We start from the raw sequence: 13171 nt of genomic DNA, 5'->3' as shown, positions 1-13171 counted from the left end.
GAGGCTGGAGACTATTATTCTAAGTGAAGTAACTCAGGAATGAAAAACCAAACATTATATGTTCTCCCTCATAAGTAAGAGCTAAGCTATGAGGATACAAAAGCATGAGAATGACACAATGGACTTTGGGGACTCAGGAGGAAAGTGTGGGAAGGGTGTGAGGGATAAAAGACTACAAATTGTGTGCAATGTGTACTGCTCAGGTGATGGATGCACCAAAATCTTACAAATCACCACTAAAGAACTTACTCATGTAATAACCACTGTTCCCCAATAACCTACGGAAATAAAAAATGTTTTAAAAAAAAGGAAAATATGGTATATATACATAATGAACAAGTAATACTATACAGCCTTTAAAAAGAACAAAATCTTGTCGTTTGTAACAACATGGATGATCCTGGAGAACATTATGTGAAATTAGCCAGGCACATAATAAATATTGCATTTTTCTCACTCATATGCGGAAGCTAAAAAAGTTGATCTCACAGAAATACTGAGCAGAATAGTGGTTACGGGGAAGTAGCTGGGAAGGGTGTTGGGGACAATGGGAAGAGGCTGATTAAAGGATACAAAATTACAGGTAGATAAGAGGAATAGGTTCAAGTGTTTTGTAGCATTGTAGCATGACTATATTAATAATAATTGCAAGCCTACTGCAGGGTATCTACCCAAAGGAACAGAAATCATAATTTCAAGAAGATACCTGCACTTATATGCTTATCACTGCACTATTCACAATAGCAAAGATATGGAATCAATTAAGTGCCCATCAATGGATGATTGGATAAAGAAAATACAGCACATTCACATCATGGAATACCACTGAACCATTAAAGAATACAATCATGTCTTTTGCAGCAACATGGATGGAATTGGAGGCAATTATCTTAAGTGAAATAACTTAGAAACAGAAACTCAATACTGCATGTTCTCACTTATAATTGGGTGCTAAATAATGTGTATGCATGGATGTAGAGAGTGGAATTATAGACATGAAAGATGCAAAAAGGTGGGACTGTAGGAAAGGGGTAAGGATGAGAAATTACCTAATGAGTACAATGTACATTGGTTACACTAAAAGCCTGGACCTCACTGTTAACACAGTATATCCATGTAACAGAACTGCACTGTACCCCTAAATCTATAAAAATAAAAATTAAAAAAACCCCCAGTAATTTACTGCATATTTTCGAGTAGCCAGAAGAGAGAGTTTTGAACATTCCCAACACAAAGAAATGATAAATGCTCAAGGTGATGGATGTGCAAATTACCCTGATTTGATCATTACACACTGTATAATTGAAATATCACCCTGTACCATATAAATATGTACAAATATTGTGTTATTTAAAAAATATTTAAAGAATTAAACTATAATAAAGAAAAGCAGAGGAGCATCATGGCAGATGGGAGGCATGACTAGCTTATAGCTCCAACTTGGATGGATAGAGCAGTGTGTGGAAGCTCACATCATAAATTTTAGCTCCAGAACAATTGCAAGAACAAACCAGGAATCCCAAGAGGACCCACAGACCCTCTGAAGGAAGTGGACTACTCCTGCAGGACCCGAGCAACACCCCAAATATTGTGAGTGCCCAAACTGCCAAAGTAGGGAAGGGAGAGCCTCTGCTCCTGAACACACCCGCCCCCGCAACTGGAGAAACTGAAGGTCTAGTTTGCATGAGAAATTTCTGATCTTACCTCGACCTGAGTCAATTGAGAGAGCCGAGAGAATACAGGGATAGAGGAAGCAGCGGGAAAGGCTATGGAAACTCGCTGGGTCCCCAAGCAGGCCATTCCTGGCTGGCATCATAGGGATCCTTTGAAAAAGCAGCCAGAGGTGCAGGGGAAAACACTACAGGGAGAAGGAAGTCTCCAGCTGAACTTTGTAACAATTTGAACTGGGTGAGAAGCCTGCTGGCCAGAACTCAGGGGGAGGGCATGAATCTGGTGTACAGACTCCACAGGTGGGGGAAGAACCATAGTCCTTTTTTTTCATAGCTGGGAGGCAGGCAGCCTGGGGCAAGTTCTCAACCCTGCTTGCCCCCTGCCCGGAAACAGACTTAAGGTTGTTAGTGGGGCACAGTGGGAGTGAGACCAGCCCTTTGGATTGCATGGGAGCTGGGTGAGGCCTTTGACTGCCGGCTTTCCCTCACTTTCCTGACAACCTGCATGACTCAGCAGAAGCAGCCATAATCCTCCTAGGTACACAACTTCATTGACCTGGGAACCTCACCCCCAACCTCCAGAGCAGCTGCAGCAAGACCCACCACAGAGAGTCTGAGCTCAGACATGCCTGACCCTGCCCCCACCCAGTCCTTCTTTCCTATCCACACCAGGTAGCTGAAGACAAAGAGCATATATGCTTGGGATTTCTAGGGCCCTGCCCACCACTTGTTCCTCCCCATACTACCACAGCTGATGCTCTCTGGAAAGCGCCAACTCCTGGCAAGAGGTCAACCAACACAAAAATAGAACATTAAATCACCAAAGCTAAGAACCCTCACAAGGTCCATTTCACCTCACTGCTACCTGACTGGAACAGGTGCTGGTATCCACAGCTTAGAGACCCGTAGACTGTTTATATCACAGGTCTCTGTGCGAACAACACCCAGTGCCAGCCTGGAGCTGGGTAGACTTGCTGGGTAGCTAGACACAGAAGAGAGATATCACTGCAGCTCAGCTCTCAGAAATCCACATCTCTAGGAAAAGAAGGAGAGTACTACATCAAGGGAACACCCCGTAGGACAAAAGAATCTGAACAACAGCCTTCAGCCCTAGACCTTCCCTGTGATAGAGCCTACCCAAATGAGAGGAAACCAGAAAAACCAACTTTGGTAACATGACAAAACAAGGCTCTTTAACACCCCCAAACATTCACACTAGCTCACCAGCTATGGATCCAAATCAAGAAAAAATCCCTGATTTATCTAAAAAAGAATTCAGGAGGTTAGTTATTAAGCTAATCAGGGAGGCACCAGAGAAAGCCAAAGCCCAATGCAAGAAAATCCAAAAAACAATACAAGAAGTGAAAGGAGAAACATTCAAGGAAATAGATAGCATAAAGAAAAAAACAATCAAAACTTCAGGAAACATTGGACACACATATTGAAATGCAAAATGCTCTGGAAAGTCTCAGCAATAGAATTGAACAAGTAGAAGAAAGAACATCAGAGCACGAAGACAAGGTCTTTGAAACAACTTAATCCAACAGAGACAAAGAAAAGAAAACATGGAAAATATGAACAAAACCTCCAAAAAGTCTGGGATTATAAATGACCAAACCTAACAATAATCAGTGTTTCTGAGGAAGAAGAGAAATCTAAAAGCTTGAAAAACATATTTGGGGGAATAATTGAGAGACACTCCCCTGGGCTTGCTAAAGACCTAGACATCCAGATATAAGAAGCACAAAGAACACCTAGGAAATTCGTCACAAAAAGATCATCACCTAGGCACATTGTCATCAGGTTAACTAAAGTTAAGACGAAGGAAAGAATCTTAAGAGATGTGAGGCAAAAGCACCAGGTAACCTGTAATAGAAAACCTATCAGATTACCAGCAGATTTCTTAGCAGAAACCTTACAAGCTAGAAGGGATTGGGGCACTATCCTCTGCCTCTTCAAACACAACAATTATCAGCCAAGAATTTTGTATTCAGCAAAACTAAGCATCATATATGAAGGAAAGATAGTCTTTTTTAGAAAAACAAATGCTGAGAGAATTCGCCACTACCAAGACACCACTATAAGAACTGCTAAAAGGAGCTCTAAATCTTGAAAAGAACCCCAGAAACACATCGAAATGGCCTCTTCAAATTATCAATCAAACAGGACCTATAAAACAAAAATACAACTTAAAAAGCAAAAACAAAAAACAAAAATTCAAGGTACACAGGCAACAAATAGCATGATCAATGCAATGGTACCACATATCTCAATACTGTGAATGTAAATGGCCTAAAGGCTCCACTTAAAAGATACAGAATTGCAGAATGGATAAGAATTTACCAACCAACTATCTTTTGCCTTCAAGAGACTCACTTAACACATAAGAACTACATAAACTTAAAGGGGTGGGAAAAGGTATTTTATGCAAATGGACACCAAAAGCGAGCAGAGTGGCTATTCTTATATCAGACAAAACAAACTTTAAAGCAATAGCAGTTAAGAAAAAGAGGGACCTTATATAATGGTAAAAGCCTTGTCCAACAGAAAAATACCACAGTCCTAAATACATATGCACCCAACACTGGAGCTCTCAAATTTATAAAACAATTACTATTAGACCTAAGAAATGAGATAGACAACAACACAATAATAGTGGGGAACTTCAATACGCCACTGACAGCAGTAGAGAGGTCATCAAGACAGAAAACAAAGAAACAATAGATTTTAATTATACCTTGGAAGAAATGGACTTAACAGATATATACAGAACATTTCATCCAACAACCACAGAATACACATTCTATTCAACAGCGCATGGAACTTTCTCCAAGATAGACCATATGATAGGTCATAAAACCAGCCTCAATAAATTTAAGAAAATTGAAATTATATCAATTACTCTCTAAGACCACAGTAGAATAAAACTGGAAATCAACTCCAAAAGGAACCTTCAAATCCATGCAAATACATGGAAATTAAATAACCTGCTCCTGAATCAGCACTAGGTCAAAAACAAAATCAAGATAGAAATTAAAAAATTCTTTAAATGCATGACAATAATGAAACAACCTATAAAAACCTCTGGGATACAGCAGAGGTGGTACTAAGAGGGCCCTAAATGCCTACATGAAACAGACTGAAAGAGCACTAACTGACATTCTAAGGTCACACTTCAAGAACTAAACAAACAAAAACAAACAAAACCCAAACCCAGCAGAGTAAAGGAAATAATCAAGATCAGAGCAGAACTAAATGAAACTGAAACAATAACAAAAAATACAAAAGATAGATGAAACAAAAAGCTGGTTCTTTGAAAAGATAAATAAAATTGATAGATCATTAGAAAGATTAACCAGGAAAAAAAAGAGAAAATCCAAATAATCTCATTAAGAAACTAAATGGGAGATATTACAAAGGACACCACTGAAATACATACGATCATTCAAGGCTATTATGAACACCTTTTGCCCATAAACTAGAAAGCCTAGAAGAGATAGATAAATTCCTGGAAAAATACAACCCTCCTAGCTTAAATCAGGAAGAATTAGACACCCTGAACAGACCAATAACAAGCCACAAGAATGAAATTGTACTAAAAAAAATTACCAACAAACAAAAGTCCAGGACCAGATGAATTCACAGCAGAATTCTAACAGACATTCAAAAAAGAATTGGTACCAATCCTTTCAACACTATTCCACAAGAAAGAGAAAAAGGAAACTGTCCCTAATTCATTCTATGAAGTCAGCATCACCCTAATACCAAAACCAAGAAAGGACATAACCAAAAAAGAAAACTACAGACCAATATCCCTGATGAACATAGATGCAAAAATCCATAACAAAATACTAGCTAGCTGAATCCAACAACGTATCAAAAAGGTAACACACCATGATCAGATGGATTGCATACCAGGGATGCAGGGATGGTTTAACATACGCAAGTCAACAAACATGATACACCATATAAACAGAATTAAAAACAAAAATCACATGATCATCTCAACAGATGCAGAAAAAGCATTTGACAAAATCCAGCATCATTTGTGATTAAAACTCTCAGCAAAATCAGCATACAAGGCATACAAGACACACCTGAATGTAATAAAAGCCATGTATGACAAACCCACAGCCAACATAAATGGGGAAAAGTTGAAAGCATTCCCGCTGACAACTGGGACAAGACAAGGATGCCCACTCTCACCATTCCTCTTCAACATAGTACTGGAAGTCCTAGCCAGAGTAATTAGACATGAGAAAGAAATAAAGGTCATCCAAATTTGTAAAGAGGAAGTCAAACTTGCTGTTTGCTGAGGATATGATCGTTTACCTCAAAAACCCTAAAGACTCCTCCAGAAACCTCCTAGAACTTCCTAGATGGAAGAATTTAGCAAAGTTTCTGGATACAAGATTAATGTACACAAATCAGTACCTCTTCAGTACACCAACAGCAACCAAGCAGAGAATCAAATAAAAAACTCAACCATTTTTACAAGAGCTGCAAAAACAAAAATAAAATACTTAGGAACATATCTAAACAATGAGGCAAAAGACCTCTACAAGGAAAACTACAAAACACTGCAGAAAGAAATCATAGATGACACAAACAAATGGAAACACATCCCATGCTCATGGATGGGTAGAATCAATATTGTGAAAATGACCATACTGCCAAAAGCAGTCTACAAATTCAATACAATAACCATCAAAATACTACCATCATTCTTTGCAGAATGAGAAAAAACAATTCTAAAATGCATATGGAACCAAAAAAGTGCCCATATATCCAAAGCAAGACTAGGCAAAAAGAATAAATCAAGAGGCATCACACTACCTGATTTGAAACTATACTATAAGATCATAGTCACCAAAACAGTGGTGACTGTTATATGGTACTGTATAAAAATAGGCACATAGAGGCCAGGTGTGGTGGCTCATGCCTGTAATCCCAGTGCTTTGGGAGTCTGAGGCGGGTGGATCATCTGAGGTCAGGAGTTTGAGACCAGCATGATCAATATTGTGAAACCCCGTCTCTACTAAAATTACAAATATTAGCTGGGTGTGGTGGTGTGTGGCTGTAGTTCCAGCTATTCAGGAGGCTGAGGCAGGAGAATCGCTTGAACCCGGGAGGTGGAGTTTGCAGTGAGCCGAGATCTCACCACTGCACTCCAGCCTGGGCAACAGAGTGAGACTCTGTCTCAAAAAAAAAATAGGCACATAGACCGTTGGAACAGAATAGAGAACCCAGAAATAAAAGCAAATACTTAACAGTCAACTGATCTTTGACAAAGCAGACAAAAACATAAATTGGGGAAAGGACATCCTTTTCAACAAATGGTGCTGGTATAATTAGCTAGCCACACGTAGGGGAATGAAACTGGATCCTCATCTCTCACCTTATACAAAAATCTACTCAAGATGCATCAAGAACTTAAATCCAAGACCTGAAACTATAAAAATTCTAGAAGATAACACTAGAAAACCTCTTCTAGATATTGGCTTAGGCAAGGATTTCATGACCAAGAACCCAAAGCAAATTCAATAAAAACAAAGATAAATAGCTAGGACTTAATTAAACTGAAGAGCTTTTGCAAGGCAATAGGAATAGTCAGCAGAGTAAATAAGACAACCCACAGAGTGAGAGAAAATCTTTGCAATGTATACATTTGACAAAAAGCTAATATCCAGAATCTACAACAAACTCAAACTAATCAGTAAGAAAAAAAAATCCCATGAAAAAGTGGGCTGAGGACATGAATAGACAATTCTCAAAAGAAGATATACAAATGGCCAACAAGCATATGAAAAAATGCTCAACATCACTAATGATCAGGGATATGCAAATCAAAACCACAATGCGATACCACCTTACTCCTGCAAGAATGGCCATCATCAAAACACAGTAGATGTTGGCATGGATGCAGTGATCAGGGAACTCTTCTACATTGCTGTTGGGAAAATAAACTAGTATAGCCACTATGGAAAACAATGTGGAGATTCCTTAAAGAACTAAAAGTAGAACTACCATTTGATCCAGCAATCCCACTATTGGGTATCTACCCAGAGGAAAAGAAGTCATTATACGGAAACGATACTTGCACACACATGTTTGTAGCAGCACAATTCGCAATTGCAAAGTTGTGGAACCAACCCAGAGGCCCATCAATCAACAAGTGGATATAGAAACTGTTATATATATATATTATATATACACGCAAACACACACACACACGTAATGGAATACTACTCAGTCATTAAAAAAAATGAATTAATGGCATTTGCAGCGACCTGGATGAAATTGGAGACTATTATTCTAAGTGAAGTAATTCAGGAATGAAAAAAGCCAAACATCATATATTCTCACTGGTATGTGGGAGCTAAGCTATGAGGACACAAAGGCATAGGAATGATACAATGGACTTTGGGGACTTTGTGAGAAGGGTGGGAGGGAGGTGAGGGATAAAAGACTACAAATAGGGTGCAGTGTATACTGCTCGGGTGATGGATGCACCAAAATCTCACAAATTACCGCTAAAGAACTTACTTATGTAACCACATACCACCTGTACCCCAATAACCTATGGAAAAACAAAATTTTTTAAAAGACAAAAAAAGAAAAGAAAAGTAATAAAATAAAGTGAGACATATAGCATATGGGGAAAGAAGATTCTGTTCATATTATATAATATATAATTTCAGTTCCTAAAAAGAGAAAAAATAAAATTAGAAAGAATACTGTATTTAAAACTATATTTGAAATCTTTTCTAACACACACATATACACTCACAGACACACACCATTACATTTACATGCTGAAAGTACCCTTGTATCCACTAAATACCTGATAATGATCCAGAAGTTCATTTCTGATTCATATCATAGTAAAACAATGGGGTCTCAAAGACAAAAATAATTATCTGGCTTCCAAGCAAATAGATGAAGTCTTTTAGAAAGGAAAGAAAAGTAAGTTGCTGTAAGAATGCTTTTCAACAGCAACATACTAAAGGAGGCAAAAGGTTTGTATTAAAGCTGTTATTTGTCCCCTCCAAACCTCATGTTGAAATTTGATCCCCGACGTTGAAGGTGAGACCTTAAAGGCAGGTGTTTGGGTCATGGGAATGAATTTCTCATGAATAGATTAATGCCCTTCCTCAGGAATAATTTCCCACTCTATTAGCTTTTGAGAGAGCTGAATGTTAAAAAGAGAGTGATACCTCCCTCCTCCTTGTCTTGCTTCCTCTCACCATGTGATCTCTGCATGTGCTGGCTCCCTGGCACCTTCCACTATGACTGGAAGCAGCCTGAGGCCCTCCCTAGATGCAAATGTACAACTTTTTCAGACATCAGAATTGCGAGCCCTATGAACCTTTTTATCTTTAAAAATTACCTAGTCTCCAGTATTCCTTTATAGCAACGCTGAGCAGACTAAGACAAAGGCCATAGAAAAATATCCAAGAACTCAAGGCTATATTTCATCTACATGTTCTTTTTAAGGAATCAACTAGAAGATGAATGTCATCATAGTGGATCAGGAAACCTTCTACAGAAATCTAATGAGAATTTAGATTAAAACAAATGTGGAATAAAAGCTTATCAATATATGCTTTAAAAACTAAAAAATGAAAGGAGAAGGGAAAGAAAAGGAGAAGACAAAATTAGCTCATGGATGGTGCACAAATAATAGACAGTAGTTAAAGGATATTTTTTAAAGCTAATAAATGTAATAATAAAAGCCTAAGTAAAGAAAAAGGAAGGCTACAGATTATTTAAAAGTATTAGTCTAAAAGTCATTAGTACAAAACTATGCACATTTAAACCAAAATATTTAAAATAGAATAAACAAAACAAACTATTTAATGAAAGACACATGGGAAAAACAACATAAGATAACTGAAAAAATAGAGATTAAAAATATTGATCATATTTATAAATGCAAATGGATTCAATTTACCTATTAAAATAAATAAGATCAGCTTAAAAGCAAAACAATTCTATGCCACATACAGACAATACACTGAAAATGAAATTACTCAGAAACTCTAAAAGTAAATGGGTAGAAAGTGTACTGTTCAAATGCAAATGAGAGTAGAGTTTAAGTTTATAGTCTTGAAATCTAACTAGGTAGAAGTCAGCCAAATCATTAATAAAGAAAAAGGAGGATCTTTATAATGTTAAAGCTGCCATTTACAATGGAGATATAAAATTATAAATATCTATGCACTATTTAATGCAGACACAATCTATATAAAGCAGAAACTTTGAAAAGGAATAGACAGAAAAACTCTAAAAGGTAGAGACTGTACCATACTACTCTTGGTCCAAAGACAGGTCAAATGGACAATACTAGGTAAGGATATAGAAGACCTAACAAATAATGAACAAAGGAGGTCCTATGAGTGTATGTATGTGTATATATATATATACATATATACATATATACACATATATACACATATATACACATATATACATATATACACATATATACATATATACATATATACACATATATACATATATACACATATACACATATATACATATATACATATATACACATATATACATATATACATATATACATATATACATATATACATATATACATATATACATATATACATATATACATATATATACATATATACATATATACATATATACATATATATACATATATACATATATATACATATATACATATATATATATAATTTTGAACAATAAGAGAATAAAGCCTTCTTTTTCTAGTGCACATGGGCTACTTAAAAACTCTACCATGTGTTAGGTCCAAAAGGAAACCTTGATAAGTTCCTGTGGTAGGCAGAATGACCCCCAAAAGCTGTCTATGCCACGATTCCCTAGATCCTGTGAATATATTACATGGCAAAGGCACTTTGCAGATGTAAGTAAGGTTGTAAACCTTAAAATAGGGAGATTATTTGGAACTATCTGGGTGTGCCCAATCTAATCACATGAGCACTTAAAGCAGAGAACTTTCTCCAGGTAAAGTTAAGGAGATGAGGCAGAAATTGAATTCAGAGAGATTCAAATCCTAAGAGAGGCTTGCCTTGTTATTGCTGGAAGGAGCCACATGGAAAGAAAGCATGAGGAGGAATATGGGCAGCCTCCAGGAGCAAAGACTGGCTTTTAGCCTCTAGCCACCAATGACATGGGGACCTCAGTCATATAACCACATGGAACTGAATTCTGTCCCCAACCTAAATGAGCTTGGAACCAGATTCTCCCCCAGAACATCAGCCCAGGCCAGCTGATGTCTTCATTTCAGGCTAGTGAGACCTCAAGCAGAGAACTCGCCAAGCTCATCTTAACTTATGACCTACAGAACTGTAATAAAATTAATTTGTCTTATTTTAAGATGTTAACTTTGTGTCAATTTGTTATGGCAGCAATAGGAAAATAATAAAATTCCAAAAAAGCAGAAGTTATAAACAACAATGTGTGATCACAAAGTGCAATAAGATTAGGTTGGTGCAAAAATAATTGTGGTTTTTGTCATTGAAAATAATGGCAAATCCTCAGTTACTTTTGCACCAACCTATTATTAATAAAAACAAAAAAAATTTGGGGTCAAAAGGCAAATACATCCCAAACTACAGAATTTCTAAAACAAAGTTAAAATAAAAAATTGACATATCTGAATCCTTAAAGCACTAAAAAGAAAATCTAAAGCCTCCAATAGTTATGTCAATAAAACCAAGAGTAAAACATTTAACTCATAAAAGTAAAAAAGAATATCACAATAAACCAAACACATGCAACAATATATAATAAATCTTGTTCTCTGAAAAAAATTACAATGGAAATTAATCATTAGTTTTCTTAATCAAGTAAAAATGAAAAAAAATAAATACACAAAGAAATGAAAGGGGGAAATAACCATCGAAAAAAATCTCTAATTTCCTAAGAAACAATTTGCACAACTCTTAGTGAATACATTTGACAACCTAAGAAAGTGGGAAATTTCCTAGAAAAACATAATGTATCCAAAATTGACCCCTCTAGAGACAGAAAGTTCAAAAGGCCAGTTTTCATAGAAAATTAGAAAGTAGATAAAATTATGAAAGAGCTACTGTATTAGTCTGTTCTCACAGTGCTAATAAAGACATACCCAAGACTGTAATTTATAAAGGAAAGAGGTTTAATGGACTCACAGTTCCACATGGCTGGGAAGGCCTCACAATCATAGCAGAAGGCAAATGAGAAGCAAAGGCACATCTTACATGGCAACAGGCAAGAGAGCATGTGCAGGTGAACTTCCATTTATAAAACTATCAGATCTTGTGAGACTTACTCACTACCACTAGAACAGTATGGGGAAAACTGCCATCATGATTCAATTATCTCCACCTGGCCCTGCCCTTGACATGTGGAGATCATTACCATTCAAGGTGAGAGTTGGGGTGGGAACACAGCCAAACCGTATCAGCAACTCTCCACCCCAACAAAAAGCAACAGGTCCATATGGTTTTACGGAAGAATTAAACTAAATCTTTAAAGACCACATAGCTCAAATGTGAATCAAACTTTTCAAATAAAATAAAAGGAAATGTCCAAATTATTTTTACAAGAAAAGTTTAACTTTGACACTTAACCCTGATAAAACCTTTTCCTCAAATGTTAGTGAAAACTCCTAAAATAGAAGGCTGGCAAACAGAATACACTAGAACATTAAACAATCATGAACCAAGTAGGTTGTCTTTCATTCTGCAATAATTTTTCAATATTATGAAATCTATTAATAAAATCAATTATATAATTACATCAAAGGAAAAAGTTTAAGATACTGAAATGATATTAAACCAAATTTAATACTTATTTCTGACACATTAGTGAACTAAGAGTCAATGGATAATGCCAGATTCTCATTAGTGTGGGAAAATCAGAAGCATTCCTGCTAAAGCCAGGAACAAGACACTGTCTCCCTACCTTAATGTTTTTTTTTTTTTATGATGGATGTGAACATGCTTAGAATGTATTTGTTTAAATTTTCTAGTTAAAAGTGTTTAGTGGGCAAGAATCTTAGCCTCCAGCCTTAGGAAAAAGTCATAAACACATTTTAGAATATCTATTTATTTGTTCATAAAATATACACTGTTCCCAAGATATAGTACGTGCTATGTTACCTATTAGGAATAAAATGGTAAATTAGATACAACCTAATCCTAGATGGCACAGCCTTTCTGCCTTCATATAAATATTAGAGGCCTACATTTTCCTAGGTCAGAAGTTCTCAGGCTTGGAGACACATTAGAATCACCTGGTGAGCGCTTAACACCACTGCTCAGGGCCCACCTGCAGACATTCTGAGTTAATTAAAAAATGATTCAGATGGTGCTAATATGCAGCCACAGCCTGAATGCTTGTGTCGAGAAAAAGGAATGGGTGAGCTGGGATGGAAGCTGGTCAGTGATCTTAAAAGTGGATGACTCGCCCTAGCAGATACCAAATCGTAAAGCCTCTATAATTAAAATCAT

This window comes from Pongo abelii, chromosome 3 (assembly GCF_028885655.2).
Source record: "Pongo abelii isolate AG06213 chromosome 3, NHGRI_mPonAbe1-v2.0_pri, whole genome shotgun sequence".
Classification (NCBI taxonomy): Eukaryota; Metazoa; Chordata; class Mammalia; order Primates; family Hominidae; genus Pongo; species Pongo abelii.
The sequence above is the reverse complement of the archived record's forward strand: the minus strand, read 5'-3'. Positions refer to the sequence as shown.